At 44.7% G+C, this 24,996-nt stretch overlaps 1 protein-coding gene across 2 annotated transcripts in view; it reads right to left on the reverse strand.

Annotated features, from left to right (window-relative positions):
* Window positions 1–24,996, reverse strand: part of NUDT12 (nudix hydrolase 12) — a 273,377-nt gene that overhangs the window by 148,976 nt on the left and 99,405 nt on the right. The window lies entirely within an intron of this gene.

Genomic DNA, 24,996 nt, shown 5'->3' on the forward strand with positions numbered 1-24,996 from the left:
CCGTGGCATTCTGGTCTCGCAAGTTCTCGGCGCCTGAAATTAACTACACCATCACAGATAAAGAGCTTTTAGCAATTAAGTCCGCTTTCAAGGCCTGGTGGCACTATCTCCTTGGAGCCAAACACACTGTCACGGTAATCACCGATCATCGAAACCTACAATACATGAAAACCGCCAAAGCTCAGTCCTCCAGACAGCTTCGCTGGGCACTTTTCTTTGCCGAATTTAACTTTGTAATTACTTATCGCCCCGGCAACAAAAATGGCAAAGCGGATGCCCTTTCCCGGATTGGAATGGGAGATAATATTGTCAATCCTGAACCTGTGCCAATAATTCCAGAACAGAGAATCCTGGGCCTGATTTCTTCACAATCCATCGAAGATATCGAAGCAAAAGTTAAACAACTTGTGACCCCTTCGGACTTACAAAACTGGCAACTGAAGGGAAAGGACTTCATCATAAAAAAAGACCTGCCTTATTTTCAGGGACGACTATTCCTACCACATGCCGATTTTCAAAAACAGGTAATCTCTTGCTACCATGATTCCTTGATGGAGGGCCACCCAGGCATTGCCAAAACCTCGGAAAAAGTCAAGAGACACTTCTGGTGGCCGTCATGGAGAAAAGACATAAAGGAGTTTGTGATGTCCTGTGGTGTGTGTGCCCAAAACAAAGGTCAGAAGGAAAGACCAGCGGGTCTCCTGCATCCGCTAGACATCCCGCCACATCCCTGGCATACCCTCTCCATGGACTTCATCACCGATTTACCCTCCTGTTCCGGATACAACACTATTCTAGTAATTGTAGATTTGTTTTCTAAAATGGCCCACTTCGTTCCACTAAAGGGCTTACCTTCAGCTTCAGTTCTAGCACGGGAATTCCTTGAAAATATTGTAAGATTGCACGGCTTCCCTTCGGTTTTGATCTCAGATAGGGGGAGCCAGTTTATCTCTCACTTTTGGCGAAGCTGCTGTCGTTTAGCTCAAATCGATGTGAGACTTTCAACTAGCCATCATCCCCAGACCGACGGACAAACTGAGAGGACAAACCAAACTCTGGAACAATATTTACGTTGTATGCTACAGCAGTCGGAAAGTAATTGGAAAGATATCCTTTGGATAGCCGAATATGCTTACAACAACTCGATCCATTCAGGAACCGGAAAAAGTCCCTTTTACATTTTATATGGGATTCATCCTCGAACCTCCAATCTCGACCCGCCCCAAGATCTTGGAACGCCTGCCGTGGATCAACTTCACAATGCTATCACTCAAGCTTTCAAAGAAGCGACAATCCACCTACAACAGGCTAAAGAACGGTACAAAAGGGGAGCAGACCAACACCGAAGAGACGCCCCTCAATACCAGGTTGGAGATCAAGTTTGGTTATCCACCAAACATTTATCACTTAAAGGACCTCACACCTTCAACCCAAAATATCTGGGACCATATCCAATTACAGCCATAATAAACCCAGTGGCTGTCAAATTGGGTTTGCCATCCCACATGAAAATACATCCGGTGTTTCACGTATCTCTACTAAAAACCTATGCAACCTGGAACCAGAATGAATAAACCTCCAGAGCCTATTCAAGTAAATGGAGAACCTGAATTTGAGGTTAAAAACATCCTGGACTCCAAAATCATCAAGTCAAAATTATACTATCTGATCGACTGGAAGGGTTACGGACCTCAAGAACGATCATGGGAACCCTCTGACCACGTCCATGCTCCTCGTCTAGTCAGAAACTTCCACCAAACTTTTCCCCAATAGGCCAAAACCTCTGGGGAAGACAAGTTTAGGAGGGGCCATGAGGGGGGTGCTGTCATGAGCACTGCTCCCGAGAAGCCAGGTCAAGCCCAGCATCCCCGGAAGCAGGCTCACGACCCTCGTCCCCGGCTCCAGCAAACCCCTATTGGGGCCCTTTGGACCATGTCCTGGCGCCTCTGGCGCCAGGCTCATAAGGAACCTCAGTCCGGGCGCCAGGGGCGCCGGGCTCATAATTGTTGCAAAGGTGCTTGGGTGGACCTACCTGTAGCAGACCATGCTGCATACTCACCTTTGCAAATGCTGGCAGGATGAAGTCCCCAGCCTTCTGCTGGGAGGAACTATTCCCTGAACTGGGACGACTTTCTTACCTGGGTGGGGCTGGTGCCACTCCTTAGCTCTGGAACACAGGAACTCTTTTACCAGGGCGAGGCTGAGGAAGAAGACACCCAATCACTCCAACACTATTTAAACCACACCCGATTGGAAAAAAGGTGCTTCGCGTTATTCTGCATCTGCAGCAGGACACTCACCGAGTCTGCTCCAGCATTCCAGTGACATCTCCAGCTTCAGCTCAGCAACCTGTGGAAGAAAGACACGAGAACTATACTTACCATCCAGGAATCCAGACACCGGCAGAACCTGCAAGCAAAAGAAACATAAGGTTAGCAAGTTGCAACACGTTCGCAGCCGCGCTCGCTTACCTGATCCATCTGTGCTTTCACGGATTCTTCGCGGACTTCTCTTCAGCAGCCTACCGGCACCTGTAAAGACAAAGAACATTGTTAAGTACGAATCGGGTGAAGGCGGCCGCATTTACTTTTCTTACCTGCTTTTGGGCGCGTATTACGATCTCTTCAACCGCAGCAGCTCGGCACCTGAAAACAAGAAAAGACATTATTTAAGTGCCATTAAAGACTGCAAGAAAGCCTAACACTTACGTGTTTCCCCATTCCCATCCGCGACTGGGAAAACGCCCGCAAGGTCCCGACACCTGCAAATCACCTTTTGGCATCTCAGCACCTGTGCCACTTCTAAGGCCACAAAAGACTTTGAGGACCTCCAGTGACGTAACTGGAACCCACACACCCGTGCATAAGTCGCAGGATGGAGAGCCCAGCATTTATACGCCTAAGGTGAGAGCTCACCAGGACACTGGACTTTCGGAGAGTTGGCGATTAGTGAGGAGGAAGTCCAGCCAAACGGTCATTAACCCTTTTTTCTTCCGCCTGCAGAAACCTTACCCTGCAAGCCAGACGGTCAATAAGAGGAAGCCCAGTCCAGAGAGTCATCCGAGCTCTACGCTTCTCAATTGAAGAGACTATAACAGTTCAGCCGGGACCAGCGCCTCCGTGGGAATCAGGTGAGCGTTACAATTACATTTCCCTCACTAAATTGCAAAAGGAGTTTTAGCTAATTCCTTATTGGACTATTGTAACAGGAAAAAAGCAGGTGCCCCTACCAACCTGATACACCAATTGTGTGCAAAAGGTAGAAGCCAGACTTCCTCGTGCCTTGTCCCTACAATTACCTTTTGGTCTTTTAATTCTCGCTTTTCCTTAATCAACAGCTGCAACATGTGCTAATCAGAGTGAGGCATTCCCTCCCTGTGCCTTATAGAAATTGCATGAGTTGTGTGAGCGATGCACTTTCGCGGAAGATAGTTAATTAGTAAGACACCTAGTCATATTATATTTATCTTAATTTGTAATTATTATATCATTATTAATTAGTTATTAAGATAAGTGAGAAATAAGACATCTGAAAAAAGATGGCATTTGGTTTGGAATAATAATCAGATATCAGCATAATTAACCAGTATTTTTTTTTGTGCTGAAATGGAACTTGGTTATAAAACCTGAGACAAAGGGCCTTGATCCATGCAATGCTGTAAACACTGGCAAAATATTGTGATATCATACACTTCAACATGCACTTCAACACAGTGAAATCACACACTGCTTTGAACAATTATATGTAGAGATTCCACAATGGATTAGGCACAACAACTGGGCAATGTGAGGTGGCCAAACATTCCAAAATAAAACAAAGTCAGAGTTGCTTACTGATTGGGATACAAACTTGGGAAGATTTATTATTTTTCGATGGCAGTATCTACGTCTTACACTTCATGATGGGTACAGAAAATATCTACTATAGGTGAGCTGTACCCCTTTATTTTCCTACTAATATCAAGTAAGATTACAATTATCGCGATAAACCAATATCACCATATTTATTATGAAATAACATGGATTTATTACAAGTATGGCGATTGCAAAAGTCTACTACATGAACTTGAACCATACAAAGGAGCACTGGGAAATTTGGTATTAGAAAGTGGTAAGGATATAATAATGATTTCTAATATAAACAAATTACAATATATAATGATTACAAAGACAGTCGTTGAAATTATATTTATGACTCATATAAATATATGAACATTTGATAGGACTATGGGCATTCCCAACTACAATCTTAACTGATGGGACTTTTAAACTAGAGGTATTCTATAATGAACCTGAACAAATGGTATTCCAAGAAAATGATTTTATTTCTAATGAGACTGAAATGCAGGTATATGATTGCAGGCGTCGAAATTAAGATTTGATAAGGACCTAAAAGCAACTCCTGAGTATCTAGCATTAACCAGTGACCAGGAGCTACCACTAAGGAACTAGGACCTAGTGCATAGCATTCTGCAAATCTAACTTCCACATATGATGCAAACATATCCCTTTGTTCATTATTGATGACCCCTTATGCTTTAAATGTTGCATAGATGTGTCCTAGTGCTAATTTATAGGTTTTCACAAATGCAGAGTCAAATCAACATAGGTGTATTTGTTTGGCATCAGTTGGCCCGGGGAGCTAAACACAGCTCCTGGTAGTTGTTGGTGTCAAGCTACCCAGGCTCTCCTATGCCACAAGCAGGAGCTAAATAGCTCCCAGCTCCCTTCAAATTCGAACCCTGTAATTGGAGTGACAGATATGATCCTTTTACTAACTGTTTAGAAATGCAGGCTTCATAGATCTAAGATTGTTGTCAAATATTGTTCTTTAGTTTCTCTTTTCTTATTTTGTTTTAGCCTCATCTCCTTAACCATGTAATAATATGTGTTTTATTTTGTGATCGTTTGCACATTAAGCTATGTTGTTATCGGTATGGGTTCTCAGAAAATTCACGATCTTAGATATTGATAATATACAATATTGGTGGATTTGGTGTGACACATGAATGCATATTATCCAAACGATACTATTAGCCAGACAACATAATGGATATTGATTGTCATATTGGAGGTATTTTTTGTCACTCAAGATTTTCTACTTATAAAAACTGTTACCGTAAATCTGCTTTAAAAAGCCCAGGGGGTGAAACATATGTAGGCACCTTGTTGACGGTTTATTTATTCTCTGTGATATTAACATGGACCAGCTTTATAATAAAACATTCGATTCAAGCTGCTTGATGCCTTAATATCCAAGTACCTTGCATAATAGTACAACCGGTCACACAACACGTGATACACCAATTGCCAGTAGACCAATACTCCACTATTAGACTGGTGGGTAGTCTCAAAAAGGCTCTTGTTTTCCCTCTGCTGCGTTTCCAACATTGGATCTTCATTGGTGCTAGAACACAGTTTAAGCTTGGCTATGCTAACCCAACTGCCCTGCATGGGTTTCTCTCTCTAGGTATCGGTGCAAGCCTCCTTGCCCCAAAACCACGTAGGTAATCAGAGTTAGGGCTAGTATAGATGGCCGAATTTCAAAATGTGGGGCTCGGAATAATCTTTCTAGGTGCTAGTACCACTTTCCAGACCTGGCTTTCTTACATTGTTTCCTCTGAATGTAGTTGTGTAAGGGTCTGGCAGATTTGGAAAAATTGGTCATTTGACTATCTTGCCATGATCCTGTGGTTGCTGTTCAAATAGACATGTTCGTTTTGTTGTGCTATATTATTCATTTCATGTATTCAGGGTTACAAAAAGTAAAGTTGCAAGCTACTATCCAAGTACACAAGTGACTCACTTACTCACATGAATTGCAGTTCTCCACATAGACACCGCACACAATTTCTCATTTGCCAAAAGTGAATGATCACTTGGTAATGGCTAACGGAAAGTGCACATGTTGTGGCTTGTTTTAATTAATGCTCCCCAACCACTCAAATGAATATAAAAAGGTAGGAAACAAATAAACGATTGATGGTACATTACTCTTAAGAGCATTTATAACATCTGCACCTTTGTTTTACTTTTTAGCAGCATTGTTGTAGAACATCTGCCCTTTTACTTGACATTTTAGCAGTCTCTCTTAAAAACAATATTTTTTCCATTCATAGTTTAGCAATATTATGAACTTGATACAGGTTTGAAACTGATGGGAGCTGTGAGCTAGTTAGCACCTGGTAGGAGCCTAAGAGAGCCTGGTTGACTTGACACTAATAGCTAACAGGAGCTACTTTTTACTCCTCGGGCCATTTAGAGACAATTCTTCATTTCCAGGAGTCTGTATGAAGCATTAGGATACGTCTTGAAGACCCTTTAAAACAGAACGTTGCTATGGTTTGCATCTCATGTGGCAGTTACATGTGTGGCACATTATATACTAGCTCATTGCTACCCAGCGGTAGCACCGGTTTACTGCTTTATGCCAGATACCCAAAAGCTGCAGATAACTACTGCCCACCATATCTTTAGTTCCATCCCTGTGATAGAGTAGTTTCTACAGCAAATGTCTTAGTATTTGATGTGTATATGGCATTTATTTTCTTACAGAGCCTTCCTGCAATTGTCATGACTGGAATGTCTGTCATTAGACAATTAGTGCTCGTTGACCCCATGTAAAATAATGCAATGGAAGTCTTGCACAGCAGTTCAGTGAAAAGCGAGATGCTGCATTGAGTGCATGGGAGGGAAGCTAGAACTGCCAAGTTTGGTACACTGGTCACCAGCAGCTCTCGGCAGACCAGGAAGATGTTTACATCTCTCGAATATCAAGCTGTGAGAAACATTTCAATGGAGGATCGGACAGAAAAGACCAGACATTAAGTGAGGAGGCCAAAAGTGAGAACAGAGCATACAATGCCACCTTGACCTGCAAAACATGTATACATTTGGTGTCTAGTGGGAGTTGAGCATTTGCGCAAACAAATCTGATCAGCTGTTCAGATTAAAGTTGTATTAGTGAATTCAGTTTCTTTGGACTTGGCAATTTTAAGAAGAAGCACTATTTACAAAAGTGCAGCATTACCAACGAAAATTCATCTACAGCAAGAAAGACATTTATGATACAGACATTCTGGAAGATCAACAGGATGTTTGTTTTAAGGTCTTAAAGTAATAATTCAATTTATCTGAGTTTACTCTGCAGAGTTTAACAATCCAATTACTAACACATACCTACATGTTACAGCTCAACCTTGTGGGGTAACCAGCCACCCTAGCCAATTGCCTCCATTTCCCCAAAAGAACAAGTTACTTCTTACATTGTAACGTTCTTTCGACGGGATGTTCATCCGACGTATTCCTCATCTTAGATATCTGCTTCCAGCTCTGCTGCCCTCGGAAAAATTTTTCTCTAGAGGGCGCTATGCGTCGACGTCCTCCGAGTCGATGTCCCTCGACAGCCGCCGTATCGACGTCGACGTCATCCTGCCTATAAAGGCCGCGCGCAGCGTCCGTTACTCAGTTCCGTTTTGTAGCCCACAATAATACTTTCTGGACTAGACTAATCACCCTGAAGGAGCGTAAGCTGTAACAACAAGGGAAGTAGAACTGCGGGGATGGATGGGAGGGTCGATGAGGAATACGTCAGAGGAACATCCCGTCGAAAGAACGTTACAAGGTAAGATGTAACTTGTTCTTCGAAGGGATTGTGTCCTCCGACGTATTCCTCATCTTAGATAGGCTCCCATAGCAGTATTCTATTATTGGAGGAGGGAGTACTGACTTCACGCTGTCTTCTATTGATGAATAGAATGCAGTACAGCCCTTCCAAACCTAGTATCTTGACTGGAGGAGGAATCCAAATTGTAAAATCGTGTAAAGGTATGGACAGACGACCATGTAGCGGCCGCACAGATGTCTTTAACCGGCACACCTCTTTTGAGGGCCGATGAAGCTGCAATACCTCTGGTCGAATGAGCCCTAAGGTTTTGAGGGGGCTCTTTTCCTGCCAGTTTATAACACTCCAGAATGGCTAGAATGATCCATCTGGAAATGGTCTGCTTAGTTATTGGTAACCCCAGCTTGTGACCTGTGTAACCTACAAACAGCTGGTCTGCCTGTCTTATCCTGGCTAGTCTACTGATGTAAAAAACTAAAGCCCTTCTAGGGTCTAGCCTGTGTAACCTCTCTTCCTCTTTCCCCGGATGAGGAGGAGGATAGAAAGATGGTAGGGTAATCTTCTGAGTGATATGGAATTCAGAAACCACCTTTGGAGGAAATTAGGCTTCACTTGCAGGACAACTTTGTCTTTGTGAAATATTGTGTGAGGGGGTTTACAAGAAAGAGCTTGTAATTCGCTCACCCTTCTAGCAGATGTAAGTGCTATTAATAAAACAGTTTTAAGGGTAGGGAATCTTAACGAACAAGAATGGAGTGGTTCGAAAGGTGTGCCCATCAGGAAAGTTAGTACTGAGTTTAAATCCCATAGGAGAACTTGGAATGGTCTTGGGGGATAAACATTGGTTAACCCCTTTAGAAACTGTATTACCAAGGGTAACTTGAAATAGGATGGTTCTTCCGCAGTGCGCTTAAAGATGGATAGCGCTGCGAGATAGCCCTTAATGGTGCCAACTTGAAGGCCTGAATTCGCCAAATATAGAAGGAAGGACAAAACCATTGGTGTACCACATGAAAAAGGGTTGATATTCTGTTCTCTACACCAAAATCTGTTCCAACGACAGCGGTATAAAGACTTTGTTGCTGGCCTCCTTGCCGAAAGCAACACCTCCATATCATCATCAGGGAGGTCCCAATCCTTGTACCTCAACCTTTCAGAAGCCAAGCGTGAAGGTTGAGGGTTTTGATGTCTGGATGGAGAACCTGACCTCCCTTCTGTGAGAGTAGGTTCTCTGAGTGGAAGTCGAATTGGAGGGCAGATGGACAAGTCTAGAAGGTCCGGGTACCACGTTCTCCTGGCCCAATCCGGGGCAATTAGGATCATGGTTCTCCGGAATCTTCTCAACCTCCTGATCATTTGAGGAATGACAGGGACCGGTGGGAACGCGTACAGAAGCGGAAACTCCCAGTCCACTATGAACGCGTCTCCCAGAGCTCCTCTCGGTGGAAATTCCCTTGAGCAGAACAGATCGCATTTCCTGTTGACGCTGGTGGCGAACAGATCCACCTGAGGGGTTCCCCAAAGGGCGAAGATCTCTTGAAGGACTTCCTGAGCTGGTTCCCACTCGTGGGAGACTGTGCTCTACCTGCTCAGAGCGTCCGCTGTCAAGTTCTTCTCTCCGGCTAGGTGAACTGCCGCTAGAGAGATTCCTTCTTGGATTGCCCAAAACCAGAGCTGCATCGCCTCTCTGCACAGGGGTAGCGATCCTACGCCTCCTCTTTTGTTGAGGTAATGCATGGCCACTGTGTTGTCCGTCATTATCAGGACGTTTTTCCCTTGTACAGCTGGTAGGAACGCCTTCAGCGCAAGTCTGATGGCTCTAAGCTCTAACAGGTTGATATGTAGTCTGGACTCCGATGGAGACCAACGACCGCTGATGGTCAAGTCGTTGCTACAGGTACCGGTTCTATGGCACCTTTCTCTAGCAAGTCCAAAATTTCCTGCAAGAGGAGCGGATCTGGAGCTTTCTGAGAGCGGATCCCCGGTGGATGACTCTGAGGTATGCGTAGGAAAGGCAGGCAGTAACCTTGGGCAACTGTTTCCAATGCCCAAGCATCTGATGTGATAGCCTGCCATACCGCCAGATGTTGAGTCAACCTGCCTCCTACAGGTGTCCTGTGAGGGAAGTCCTCAGAGTGGTTTTGGGGCGGCTGATGCAGATGGTAAAGGGGCACCTGCTGTTGCTGCGGCTTTTGAATATCTACCCCGTCCACCTCGGGTAGTTCTTCTTTGTCCCCTTTGAGCCGGTCGTCCTCTACCTCTTCCGAATGCGGAGTAGAAGCGAAAGGACTTGCCCCTCGCAGAGGTTCCTGTGGGACGAAAAGGTGTCTGACGGATTGCAGCGCCTAGGGATTTTGCTGCTGCTTTTGAAGTTTGCAGTTTCTCTAAACTGTCATCCGCCTTTTTCCCGAACAAAGAAGAGCCATCGAATGGCATGTTCAAGAGCCTGGCTTGCACATCTGGGGCAAAACCAGACTTTCTCAACCAAGCGAATCTCCTGGTTGTTGTACTTGCCGCCATTGCTCTGCTGATACTGTCAGCCGAATCAATGCCCGTCTGGAGGGATTCGCACATAGCGTCTTTACAGTCCTGTATGATATTCAGGAACGTCTCCCTTTCTTCTCCCTCCGGGATGCAGTCAGCCGCTGTAGAAGCACACTCCCAAAGTGTATGGGCTGAATCTAGCAAGGGTGCAAGTAGCATTAACAGATTTTAACGCCATGCTACATGCCGAAAAAAACTTTCTTTGCCATAGCATCATATTTTTTATCATACCTGTCCTGTGGGACGGTAGGATATGCCGTCTTGACATCGGTAGAAGATGCCGCCTGTACCACCAGACTTTCTGGGGATGGGTGCTTTGACAAAAACTCCGGGTCTGTAGAGGATACCCTGTATTTTGTAGACAGTTTTTTATTTACTGCCGGGACGACATCTGGGGTTTCCCAGTTCGTCATAATCTTCCTCTGAAGAGCTTTATGAAAAGACACCACAGGATCCTCCCGTGGGCCTTTGTCAAGAATATCTGTGAGGTCATCCTGTTGGAAAGATTGTGAAGGTGCAGACCACCCCATAAACTCTGTGATCCTGGCCATTAAGGCTCTATAGGGGGTTTCAGCATGCTTCCCCGGGTCTGGCCTAGCAAACTCCACCTCAGGGGAAGTGTCTAACCCACTTGCCTCATGTAAGGAATCATGAAGATCCTTTAACCTGCGTTCTTCAGAGGAAAATTCCTCTCCAATTGGGGTTACAGGTCCCTGCAACTCAAATGTGTCTTCCTGTTCAGACAATTCACCCTCTTCCATAATTGAGGACATAGTTCTCAATTGTTCTGAACTCAAAGTGTGTAAATCCCATTTCCAAGGCAGAAGGTGCCGAACTTGTCATAATCGGCCTCGAAAACGTCGATGTCGTTGACGCCGACGTCGAAGGCTTCGAGCGTGGTGTCGAAAACAAAGGCGGAGGCCTCGATGACCTCGACAGAATTGGGATTCTGCTCGACAATCTCGAAGCCATCGTCATCGAGGACCTGGGGATAGTCACTGGGTGTGTTTTGACCGTGACCTTTCTTGGCGTCGACGCCGGTGTCGAAGCTGGCGTCGAGTCGACAGACCTGTGTGTCGAAGGTCCCTTCGACAACGGCGTCGAAGACACCGACCTCGGTGTCGACGGAACCTTCGTCGACGGCGTCGACGGAACCTTTGAAAAAGGTTTGGAGGTCATAGTCCTACTCGAGGGTTCAAGACGCGCTCGAGAGGTTTCCTTCGCCGGGTACTGCGACTCGTGGCGTTTTTGACCTTCGGGTCTTTCGACCAGAGCATCGCTCTCGGCAGTCTTCGAGGGGGTCGAGGCCGCTTTCTCGAAGACGCTCATCATATTTTTGCGGAATTCCTCCCATTCAGCCCGGGAACTATGTTTCGTGGGGCAAGGGATTCTCTTTGGCGAAACAGAGGAAGAGGAAGACGGAGAAGGGGATCTTCGACGTCTCCTCTTCGAGTGCTTCGATCTCGAGGAGTGATGGGACCACTCCGAGACCTGGAGCGCGAATGGTGACGAGGAGACGAATGTCTCGACTTCGTCGACGAAGAAGAAGCTTTAAAAGTCTTACCTTTCTCCAGCTTCCCCCTACGCTCCTTCAGGGCCTTAGCTGTCATGGACATACAGTCCTCGCACTCTGAACAATGGTGTTCAGCTCCCAAACACCACAGACAAACTCTGTGAGGGTCAGTCAATGACATCTTTTTTCCACAATCTCGGCATTTTTTGAAGCCGGATCGAGGAGTTGTCGGTTCCGACGAAGAAGCCATAGAGTACGGATCGAATAACTCGAGGTAAATAGGTTTAACCTGACAAAAACTGAGCAACGGTATTCCGAGGCACTGAGTAAGCGTGGAAAAACGGAACTGAGCAACGGACGCTGCGCGCGGCCTTTATAGGCAGGATGACGTCGACGTCGATACGGCGGATGTCGAGGGACATCGACTCGGAGGACGTCGACGCGCAGCGCCCTCTAGAGAAAAAATTTTCCGAGGCCAGCAGAGCTGGAAGGAGATATCTAAGATGAGGAATACGTCGGAGGACACAATCCCTTCGAATGACTTGTTCTCTACAGCAAGGGCTGCCCTAGTGTCTATTCAAAACTACCCCTATGTGAGGCTTAAGCTACGTGAGGCTTAAAGGCCATGGCCTTCTGTGGCCAACTCCCTCCAGGAACTTCTAATGGTCAACACTGTTAGCTCAAACTGCAGTGTTTCTTCTTGGTCTCCCCTAGAACACCAAAATAATGATTGTTCTCTAATCTTTTTTTATCTTTGTCTCTCCTCCTCCATTGTCACTCTAAGGTTCTCTCTCCCTCTCCTCCACTTGCTCAGCAGTATCTCATCCAATCTCCCTATGTTCTATCTCTTTGCCTCTCAAGTCTCCCTCCGCTGTTCTCTCTCTGTCTTAGTCTCTCATCACCTAGTTTCATTCCAACAACCCCCTCCTTTCTTTGACTTCTTCGCAAGCTGTGTCTCTGTGTCTCTCTCTGTCTCTCTCTGTCTCTCTCTGTCTCTCTCTGTCTCTCTCTGTCTCTCTCTGTCTCTGTTTTCCCTGGAAAATGTGACTAGTGCTTATCACAATTTTCTGCCAAGGCTGGACCATTCTGTAATCAAGTGGGTCGCCTACGCGGCTGATGTTTTATATTCGATCACGTGTTTGTTGGCATAGGTAGGAGTGCTCAGGCAGTTTTGGAATACGTTAAAGTCAACAGGTTAGAGGTCAACATGAACAAGAATAAGCTCATGAAATTTGGGAAATCTCAGGTCTGAAAGGAGGATGATTCATACCCCGGAAAGGTGTATCGAAAAAGTTGACAGGTATGACTAGTTGGGGGTGTGGTTTATGCACAGAGAATGGTGAAACTGAATTGAACCATAAACGAAGGGTGAGAGCATTGGCCATTATGACTGTGATTAAGCAGTCTGCTGAGAACAGCAGGGTATAGCGTTAGTGGCATTATTAGGATATACAGGCACATGTTGTGGCAGGTATGCTGTATGCTCTTGAGGCATTGTATACCAACTTAGATATTGGGAAAATAAGCTTGAAGGTGAAGAGTGGTGAAGTATTTTGTGGTTAACAAACACAATACTAATGGAAGCTATAAGGCTTAAGTTGGAGTGGATGTCCCCGTCAGTTATCATGAAGATTAACAGAGGAAATCTGTATATCAAAATGATGACTTCCGAGGACAATTCACTATTTATTATTAGAAAAGCGTTAGTGGATGGTACTTCTCACCCGTTGCAAGAGTGGAAGGCCGGCAATGAACGTTTCTTTGATCCGATTGTGTGGACACTTAAGTGGCATGAGGGTGGAGAGGTACTTCTGGACTCATTTAAAAAGTTTGTGGAAACATTTAATTGGGCGGTTAATCACAATAACATAGGGAAAGTGAAATCTTTAGTTACATTCTCCATAATGTATTTTCTATAAAGGAAACCACAGCAATACATTGTTCAATGTCCCTCGCCAGTAAAAAGCAGAATCTACATGTTAATTAGGTTTAAAAAAATTGAGTGTACTCAAGATGGGCTTTGACAGTGATTCCTGCAGATAAAAAACTGTGGGGATGCAGACAAGTTGGAATCAGCGAGACATGTGCTGACCTGCGGTCAGGCACTGACAAGTACTTCTGATCTAGAATATGGGAAACAGGGCTTGATCAGAAAGGAGTCCTTCGGGCTGCAGTGCGTTTCAGGGCATAGCCACTCTTTGGTATTGGCTATCACCAAGGTGTGACTGGGAGCTGAGGTGTAAGTATTTGAATTGGAGCACGAGGCTCCGTTTATTGGATTAGATAGAATTGGTTGAATATAGCTAAAGTGTTGTCTGCATAAAAATACGATGTTGCAGTTAACAATTAACACGATCATTTTTGTGTAACTTGTAAGCAATATGCACAGAGGTACTACACAGGGCCTCATTAAGAGTTGGGCAGTATTCCGGCAGTAAATCTGCCAGAATACTGCCTAATTGAATTACCGTTACTGCCATTTGGTCTGGCGGATTTACTGCTGGATTACAAGTGGTGGTGACAGTGTTGGTCCCCATTAATTTGGAATCCATAGGACTCCTTTGGATATTTTGACCGAGTTGCCACAGGCAGAAGTACAGCTGTGGCAATTCTGACTATTTTGTTGATTTATTGGTGGAAAGTGGGAAGATTTACCTTCAGCCTGACGCTCTACTATAGGATCATAATCTTAGTATGGCGGAGTGGGAAAAGTGGCAGTAATTCCGTTACCGCCACTTTTTTCAGGCACCCCCATACTCGTAATGAGCCAAATAGAGTTAGGGAATAAGTGTATACTGCTAGGAACTGTATGACAACAATATTGTTAGTGATGTGGGATCCTGTGTGATGTGTACATTTCTTCTTGATATGTTTATAATCTGATGTAAATAGGTTTTACAACACTTTTACAATCTTTTATTGTCTTGTAAGCATAGTAACTTGTGTGAACGTTTTTAACAACTGAAACACACTAAATACAAAAATAGACAAAATATAACATACATAGGAAAAAACCATAGGCCAGGGTCTTTCATCAAATCCATGAGTGATCGAAATAGATATTAAAAAATGATGGAAAGAGGGGAGCACTAAGGGACAATGACTGGGGAGGAAGTTAAAGGACCCCAATGCCCCCCACTGCACGCAATTGCCTAGGAATTACTTTACTACTCCAGGCCTGTACCAAGTCTATCTTTAATCGAGGTTCATGTGTAGAATGATCGGGACACAGAGCCACAGTCGTTATCCTACATATACAAGGGAGAGTACATGGTTGATTTATGGGACCTCTTTATCGGGTGCCAACCAAAGTGGTTCCCCTAATCCGATTAGTTTAGTCCCTACCCTGGCGCCTGCTGAACTCGGCAGCTTTGTCGCTTCTAGGGTTACTCCACCAAGGTCTCGCTTTGTTCGTATCCCCCAGCCTCCTTTGGGGAATTGGAAAGTTGGACAGTATACCAGCAAAGTTGGAGAAATGTGGGACGCAATGACAGCAGACCCATATCTTCAGGGCATACAATGACCCCAATTCAAAGCGTTACTGCACCATCACATATCACTTACACAAGTTCATCACACAACTTAATTAGTTAATGTCAGTTAATGAACTTGAAATGCCTTTTGAAATTGTAGATGTGGATAGTATACCATCCAAGTTGGAATCATGAGGAAAAGAATGCCACCAGATTCATATGAAATTTTCCACGTCACTTATACACACCTTCATCAGTGAATTAACTCCAGTGAATGGACTTCAAACGCCTTAGGAATTGCTGTTTGGACAGTATACCTTTAAAGTGGGCGAAATCTGGAATGGAATGACACCAGACCCATGTCTGTAGAATATACAATGACCCCAATTTAAAGCGTTAGAAACATTGTTACATAAAAACGTTACACAAAATCCTCACTCATGATTTTATATTATAGGGTAGATTACTGTTATGCTTAGTAGTAGGCATTACAGAGTGAAGTGTTGATTATCAGGGCAGTCTCTTGCTGCTGAGCTCACGGTGAGGGAATTGTGATGAATCTGACTATGTCATCACTCCTTTCCCGTAGGTAGCCTCTACCCATGTGGCCAGGGGGCGGCAGTCGCTACCTGATCCTGACCCTCACGGCGGCTTTATGAGCGAGGACCACATGGGGGGAGAGGGGGTAACCTGCAAGGGGATGACACAGCATCATCAGGTGAAAGCATATACCGCCATTTCCCCTTTAGGGAAGTCCCCTCCACAGCTCAAGCCCTTATGATTTACTGTGACTGTTCTCTTCAAACCTCCATCAAATCTACTAATGGCATTTTTCAATACTCCATGAGTAAGCTACCAAGAACTGCCTATCAATCCCATTTGAATAGAAATACTGGGACGAGTCCAAGAAGCACATCACACGCTCTAATGTTTACAAACCTGTGATAGGGGCAGGACATTTTAAAATCCCAACCAGCATGGAGAGCAGAGACGCTGCCTGGGAAAGCTTTGGCCTCTCTGTGCGGACCGAGGGACAACCAAGCCACAACGCAGACCATGGAGCCAGCAGGCTCAAGGGGACGGTGAAGGAAGGAAGACTGCAGATGCTGGTTCGCCGTATCAGAGCCACATCACGAATAAGAGGGAAGCCTCCCCGACAGCCGCAGGAGCCAAGCAGCAGTACCGAAGCCGCCTGTCATGGAGAAGGGCTCCACAGCAAAGCAGGAGCTGCAAGGGACGCGGGAGCAGCTGAGAAAAACCAATGAGCCCGTGAAAGGAAAGCGGGACACTGGAACGCTGCAACCAGTTTATCGCGGAAGAGCTGGAGAATGCCAAGGAAAGCCAGTGAGTCCCGAGAAGGGAAACTGGGACACCGGGGCGCTCCAGAAACATTATCAAGGACAGATGAAAGCAAGCAGAGTGAATGAAAGGGAATTTGAGACCCAATGTCTTCAGAAAAATAAAGTGAATGCCAGAAAAATACAAGTTCAATGCAAGGCATAGTCAAGTTAGTAAGTGTGTAAAGTGAATCACATGAGAAAAGCCCTGGCAGGAGAGTATACCGGGCATAGTCAATTGTGTGCAAGGAAGCCACAGGAGAAAGTCCTGGCAAGGGAGTACATCTGGCAAATCCAAGTCGAAGTTTTTTTGTTGACCAGACAACCCTCCCAAGGAAGACTCATAACCTTAAGAGTTTCCAAGTGTTTTAAAGAGGGAAGGGAGATGGCTACCCGGGAGTGAACTGCGATGCCAAGAGGAGGGAGTTATCCGCTCGGGCTAAAAAGAACTTTGGTTGAGTAATTGATTCATTTTGTTGGTGAAGCGAAACCTGGGGACGGGAGCCATCTCCTGGATTGGGGAACATTTGTGTTGGAGTTACATTTTTCATTTGATCTTGAACATTTGTGCACTTTCAAGCTAAACAACATTATCCTTATCATATTAAATTTACTTGCAGAGTGTGAGGGCTAGTATAGGATTTCGGAAAAGGGACAGGTTTGCTTTGGACATTTTTACATGGGACACACCCTTAGTTTTTGGTTTAGGTAGGGAAATAACTCTTAGGGAAGGGACAGCTAGGCATTGTCCAACGCCCTTTGATTTTGAATAAACATGTATGGCCAAAGCTATGAGCTCTCTGTGTCCACGTCCCATTCCTGGCTCCACACAGAATATATATTCAGCTGGGTCAGGACATTTGATTTAATGGAAGTCAGATTGTCAGAACCTTGCGGAAAAGAAGAAGGGAAAGGAATGTCAAGGTCAGATGTAGCAGACAGTAAGAGGCGAAGACAACAGTAGCACGACAACCGAAAAAGAAAGGAATTGTGAGTAGGTTTTCCATTCTACTGGGATTTGTATGATCATTGAATTTGGACATGAATAATGTGGGATGTCAGCCACCAAACAGAAGAATTTGAACTTGGTTCGTTTAGCTACTGAATGAAAATGAAGGGTAACGCTTTGGTGACATGTTGCCTTTTTTCCCCAACCCCAATATGAAGCAGGATGTGGCAGTCTGGGCCCTCTAGAGTTTGCGGATGAGAAAAGAAGAAAGAAAAAAGTAGGTTTCCATAGTCCGGAGAGGACAGCATTGACCACAGTCACTTTGGGAGGGGAACAATAGGTATGGATGGACACTTTTGATATAATGGAAGTCGAGGTAACAGGAGCTGACCACACAGTCAACTTAGGTTGCAGGTAGATGAGCAGACTTGCTTAAATGATGTAAATCAATAAAATAAGGAAAGATTATTTCAAGGGTACATATTTGTTTGAGGAAAAAGGAGGTGACCAAACAATTAAATTGGGAAACAGCTAAATAACAGATCGAGATGAGCCAAAACAATGAGGGAACTCGCAGGAGATTATGAAGGATAAAAGAAGCTGTATGACACAACTAAAAACAAGTAAGGGATCAAACAACGTAATATAATATACTACAATACCCTATTTGTGCCCCAATAAATCAAGAATACTAACACAATCTTAGTCAATAAGAATATTTAATTTGCAAAAGTAAGTGTCTCTGTCAGACTGTTGCTCTCTCTTCTTATTGAACGAAATCAGTCCTACCCCCCTCCATCCATTTTACACCTATGCAAAATTCCTGTTCCTTTCCCGACAACCTGAAACTGTCGTGGATTAAACTCAGAATTCTGAATCTTACCCTTGACCCAAAAACCCTAGTTAACCACAGACCATTTGCCCTTCTTCTCTTCTGACTTGAGGAGGACCTTCACTACTTTGCCAACAAACAACTTCATTCTCATCTCAATACAACATGATCTGGATTCCACACCAAACCTGGTAAAAAAAAACTGCCATTATATTCATAGTACATGACCTTCGTCATCCCATCGATATACATGGATAGACGGTCCTAGTCCTGCTCGACCTCTCTTCTGTATTCAATACCTTAGACTATTGAATCCTCACTGAATGCTTTGCCTTGGAAGCTCACGCAATACATATGACTTTAAAGAAGCTTAAATCCTTCATCTATGACACATTCACTAAAGTGTACCAAGACCCATTTGCAACCCCACCTATTCTATCCACCTGTGGAGTCCCTTAAAGCTCTATATTGCCACCCACACTTGTCAAAATCTATATGCAGCTCCTGGTCAACAGTCTCAATTCTCCTAGCATGGGTAAACATGTTTACACTGATGACACCCACATCTGCATTGGTATCCCATGAAACAGCTCCTCTCAGCCAGATCATGGATCCTAAATGCTCTCCCTGAACAATTTCAACATGGAATTTCTCAAACAAGATTCTCCCAAATCCCTCACCACCCTCTGAACCTCCTACCAGGATAGGATCTTTGGATAACTATCACTTTTGAAGCCAGAAAAATCTTGGAATGCCTCTTCTTCGTCACTTGAGGCCCAAATCAAATCTATAGTCTCCTCTGTCCCCTTACCTTAAAACTCCTCTGCAAAATAAAAACTGTTCTCTTTCTCGCTTGCTTTAAATCTCTGGACTGTGAAACCTCATTACCCCAAAGCTGGATAACTGCACCACCTTAGTGGAATGGGTCAATTCAAATATTCTAAATAAGCTATAAGTTCTTCAGCATTTGGCATTGTGCCTCATCTCTAATACCAACCGCTTTAAGCTCTTCATTGGCTTACCTTCAGACAAAGAAGAGCATTGAAATCTTTGGTCTTGGTTCACAAAGCTCTGCATGGTAATGCTACCGACTACCTGCCAGCCTTATTTTCTTTGCACATTCCTTTCAGAATATTATGTTCATCCAACAAAACTCTGCTCAAACCTCTGCCTTTTAAACACACCTATATAGGAGGTAGAAGATTTGCTGTCCTCTAAGACTACCTCTGGAATTGGGTTCCTCAATATCTCTGCAACATTCCTAACCTTTGCCATTTCCAACACAACTTGAAGACCAGGCTCTTCACCCAAGCCTTCGAAGACATTACCACTATATGTCTTCCACCTTGTCAGGATCCTCGAGGCTACTGCGATAAGAGTGCTCTAGAAATTACCAGATTAATATGAAACAAATTAACAAAATATGTGAAGACATAATGGAGTAGACGCAGACACCGGATTCAAATTAGGTTTGAAAAGTCTTAAGTAAACTTATAATGTAGGATGGAGTAAGGCCTAACTTACCCATTGCTAAGGTGGGATTTCCTTACCTAAAGAAAACAAAGGATAGTCTGTGTCAGGATGTCAAAATGAAATTTTCTGCATCAAAAACCTATACTTGCCCTCACAACTAACAGTATACAAAGTGTAGGGATGTCAGCATCAAAAAAATAGTGTTCAAAAGAATGTTCAGAGCTCCTTCCAGCTCTTGGCTTAGAATCAGCTTCCCCTTCCCCAGGTTCAAAGTAGTTCACAAAATATTGGTGTTCCCTTCCCCAAGAGTTAAAATCTTCCAATTTCAAAAATAACAGTTCTTTGGGATACTTCCCATTTCCTTTTAGATCAATACCTTGTGCCAGTTCACTTACACAGTTCTGTTTCTTAACCTCAATTACCATTTCAAACACTTGCAAAACATTAACTTCTTTAGACATTGTTTCATTGGATTCTTCCATGTAGGGCACTCGGTCTAGGCTTGGACCATGCGGTCCATTACTGGTCACGCAACCGATACCCCTTTTTACTGTTCCCATCAACAATTGGCCACTGTTTCCACCAGACAGTGATGTTTAGTTGATGCCTCAGTAACACACTCTTCACACACTGTACTGTGACTTGCTTAGACAATATGCACTTTGTTATATTTTTCTGTATTCCTCAGACTCTTGCCAAGACAGGTTTCCTCTTAGCCTGCAATTCCTGGGCCCCTCTTGGCTTTGGCCATTTCTTAGTTTCTCAATTTCATACCCTTCTGGACATTTTCTTGACTTTGCCAATTATTGTTTCACACAAAACATTCCTTAATTTCAGTCTCATGGAATACTTTGCTTTCACTCCCTTTATGAGTATTGAATTTGCTTTGTACTCAGCAGTATTCAGAAGCGCTTTCAATCGGTTTCATTTGACTCAGTATTTTAAAAGTACTTTTAGTTACGTTACTTTCAATTCGTTCGACATTCACAAAAGGACTTTGTTGCGTTTTACCGGAACGCTCCGGTATGAGTGTTTAACTGCTTTACACCCACACGGCAGGTTTCTTCTGTTCATCGTAGTTCACAACAGGCTTCTCTAAGCTTCTGCGGCTCCCCGGACTCTGCCTCTCCCTCGGTGCCTCGGCAGACAGCACCGCTCACTCGCCTGACTTCCCGTGGCAGCTGGGGTCAATGGGAGTTCCACAGCTTCCACGAAGCAGACTCGCTCCCAAGGGTAACAGGACCCTCGCACAGCTGATCACAGACCGGCATCTCTTTCTCGTTCACAACACCGCTCCCAGCACCTGGGTCTTCAGCTTCCTTTCCTCCAGCCCGTTCCCCTTCTCTCAATGCAGTGGGGATTTTTATATCCATGAGGTGGGTTAAGTGATCCAAGGTGTGGGTCATTGAGTTCTATTGCCCGACTATAGAGCACTCCATTAGGCGGACATGCCTGGTTGTTCCACTGGTATGCATCCATAGCCCTCTTCTACGCCCTCCCCGCCCCCAGGTTTCCTCCATCCAGGTGATCCTACCTCACATATCCACCCCCAGAGTCGGGATCCAAACGCAATGGCCTTTCCCTGGCCACCTGAGAGGAGAATCCTGGGGAAAAAGAAGGGAGGACACCCTCAGGTTCCTCACAAATAGATGTACTGAAAGTTAAATGATAGTGGAGAAATGTCTGCAAAATGACTAATCGTCTTTGTGGTAGTCTTAGTCAAGCAAAGATACGGCTGTTAACAGTATTTTCTTAAGAGAAGTTCCATTTAGCTGCCACTAGAGTTTGTAGGTATCGCAGGAAGATGCAATATCCCTGAATCAGCTGTGGTTGTGTTCAGTCACATCTGTTGATAGCATATTCATTTGTTTGCACAGGAACTGGAACAGAGGCTTCCCCTGAAATGTTCCTTGAAGGCTACAGGTCTGCATTCAGAATTAGGAAGGTGTTTTTTCTCTGATGTCAAAGCCTGAAAATACTTTCAATTACACTGACATGTTTCTATCGCAGCAAGTGGAGACAGGGTGCATGGAGTAGTCCTTAGCCATGTTCTCGAGTCTTCCGAGGAACAGTTGGAACATGTCCATTGCTTCCAACTCGCTAACTATTCACGACCATGGGGTATCAGTTCAGTGGTTAGCCAGCTAATTAAGCACTGTGTTGAAAGTTATAAAGTCTTTTTCGTCTTTATTATCCATAATCTCCACCCCCCAGTTCAGAGTGGTGCTATCTCTGTTTTAATAAAGTCTTTGAGGCGGTCTTTAAGAACTGTAGACTTTGGTCAAGTGCGTTCTTCGACAGCGGAATGTCATTTCTGCCAATCTCTGCTGCAGCGCTCTTGCCTGCTGTGCTTCCTGGGCTGACTTGTATTCGCCATGGTCTATTTGCAGATTCCAAAATCTCATCAATACTGTGCTTTTCAGCAGCCCGCTGGGGTTTGGTTATCCTCCACTAGGTATTCAGAAGAAACCCACAACTGAGACACAAGATTTGCCTCCAAAGGGTTTAATTCACTGAAGGGTTTGGGGCACACCTCACAGTGCCCCTGCCACAACATGCACCCTCAGAAAAACCACTGTGAAGGCACCACCATCCGCTACATTACACATCAGGTCACCCATAAACCCAGATGAATTTCGTCATAAATGAGATCCATGATTTCATCATCTACAAACTGGGATCGCCGACTCCATTCAATGACCGGTGCGCTATTAAAACCATGATGTGTTAAACCGCCACCACAACACTTCCTTCTGCACATCGGTTTGCACCTGGGTGTCTCGCATCTCGCCGTAAACAGTGGTGTCCTCATCAGGGACCCATCCCTGGATCGCCTGGTATCTTGAGGAGTGCTGTGGTAGGAGGGTCCTCATCAATCATGTTGCTACTCCCGCAAGGTTTCCAACATACAGGGTGATCGTCCTTCCATTCATCAATGAATTAATAAATCAGTGCAGCATTATTCAGAGGTGCATTATTTTTACGGTCAGGGAGAGGGAACGTGAGCTTGTGCTTGACAGATCTACTCTTTCTGCCATTTTAGGCATGTGCCGGCATCAAGATTTTTCAAAATGTTTTTATTTTCTCTACTGTGAACGGCCATGGCTCAAATTACCTGTTCTATGGGATGTTTTCCAAACAGGAGGGTCTACATCCATGTTTTAGCTCACTGTACCATTAACACATAAATGTCTTTTCTTGAATCTGTATTGGTACAGTAAAGTTCGGACACAAAGGTAACATAGTTTTGGTCATATACTTTTATTAACCAGTAAAAAGGTTGGCAACATGGCCACTCTATCCCTAAAGCAAAGAGGGGTTTCCCTGCCTCAAAGAAATCTAACGTAAATTTCAGGATGTCAAATAAATAGTCTGCGTCGTGTGCAAAAACCCTATTTCTGACCCAAACACTAGTAACTCAAATCTAATGTGCAAGGATGCCATATTCAGAAAAAGCGATGAAGACAGTTCTTGTCAAAAGAAAGTTCCCAATGTCTTGGGTTGTAAAACAAATATACATATTCCTTTTTCACAGTGTAAGGTTCCAATGATCAGGCATTAGCTCCTTTCCCCTTGATGTCTTCTTATCCTACTTGGCAAGCTAGGAGCTCATTTTCCCTTGTGTAGTTTCCTTCACTTTACTTTTAGACCTTCATATGGGTACGAGTCCCAGACTAGCATATGAGGAATTATACCTGCTTGGTGTACTCTCCTGCCAAGAATATGGTTTCATCTTATTTATCGCATCTCTTTTGCTTTCAGGGTTCCAGACGCTCTAGCTTTCATATGGGTGCGGTCCCAGACTTGAAATGCAGTTTTACGACAGCTTGGTTTACTGTCCTGGCAAGTATATATTTACTGCTGGACTGTCTCCATTTCTCTCAGGGTCCCACACCCTCTCATTCTTGAGATATCATATGGGTGCGGGTCCCAGACTTGCAATATTGTTTCTGGCCTGCTTGGTTTACTCTCCTGCCAAAAATATACTTGTTTCCTTCTCTTTCAGTTATTCCCAGGGACCCAATCCCTCTCATCTTGCACTCTGCAGTTGTTTCCGATTCCACCTGGACCTCTAGCACCTGTTGGTCTGTCTGCGTTCCTGTTTGTGTGGTTCGTGTCCGAGTGGCGCTGCTCAGCTGCAGCATTCAGGCGCTTTCGCGGGTAGGCAGCAGTTCTGCCGATCACTCCTCCTCTCTACGGCTGTGCCTTCCATCTCCAGCCACGTTAAGGTATCCCTTCTCCTCATCAGTGGTTGCTCCGCCAGTCACAGGTTCCTTCCTGGACTGCAGCTCTTCTCTCTGGCAGCTCCCCAGACTTTTGGCCACCTGAGGGTTGTTCGGGCAGCGGACGAAGTAGCTCCTTCTCCCTCAACTACCTTTGTGCTCCCATTCGCCTTCATGCTCCGTGTCTTCTGGTGCGCTTCCCTGTTCACTGGGTCAGCTTCTCCCTGGTTTCCTCCTTGGAGGATCATTTTCCTCTTCTTGCGTTCCCTCTGCTATTTTGCATTCCCTTTGACCAATCAAATGCTGTGAAAGACTAGACCGTTCCCCTCTGGTTGTCTGGCGTGATCTTCATACTCCTGGTCATCTTCTTCACCGTACTTGCCTTGGAACTATATGGAAAGCACATTATGTTCTTTGGTGCTTCAGTGAAGTCTAGCATACTAGATTGGCTGCCTTTACAATAAATATATTGACACGAGCTAGGCAGTGGGAAGGAGAGAGGGGCTGGGAAGAAGAGGGTGGGGGGGTCTAACAAAGCAGAGGTATACAGCGTTCAGGGGATGGTCGTCCGTAATCCCATATGGGGCTTCCTCTCCCATGTGATCCTCCTCCGATGCACCACCCTAAGGGGGACTATTGTACTGTGGACAAACTGCCCTGCTCCAATGGGAAAGGTCTACCCCTAGGGGAGAAAGGACAACATCCAAAGGTTTGTCACAAATCCCAAACTACACTTACAATCCGACATGGTTATACTGCACTGCATAGACTCTTGCCCAACTAATGAATGTCATCATCTGCTGCTCTGGCCATACCCTAGCAATATAATCTATTCAAAATAGTCGGAATGTTCACAAAATAACTTTTGAGATCTCCTTCCATTCGGTTTTCAATATGTAATTATGTGCAAACTCAAACGTAAAAACTTCAGTGTGCAAAAGAGCACTACACAGTCAGATTATGACACTCGATTGAGAAAATTGTTTCTAGAGCCCTGCTGAAAGAATTCAGATTCAGTAGCAGGGGAGC

This window comes from Ambystoma mexicanum, chromosome 6p (assembly GCF_040938575.1).
Source record: "Ambystoma mexicanum isolate Mex_15411 chromosome 6p, UKY_AmexF1_1, whole genome shotgun sequence".
NCBI lineage: Eukaryota > Metazoa > Chordata > Amphibia > Caudata > Ambystomatidae > Ambystoma > Ambystoma mexicanum.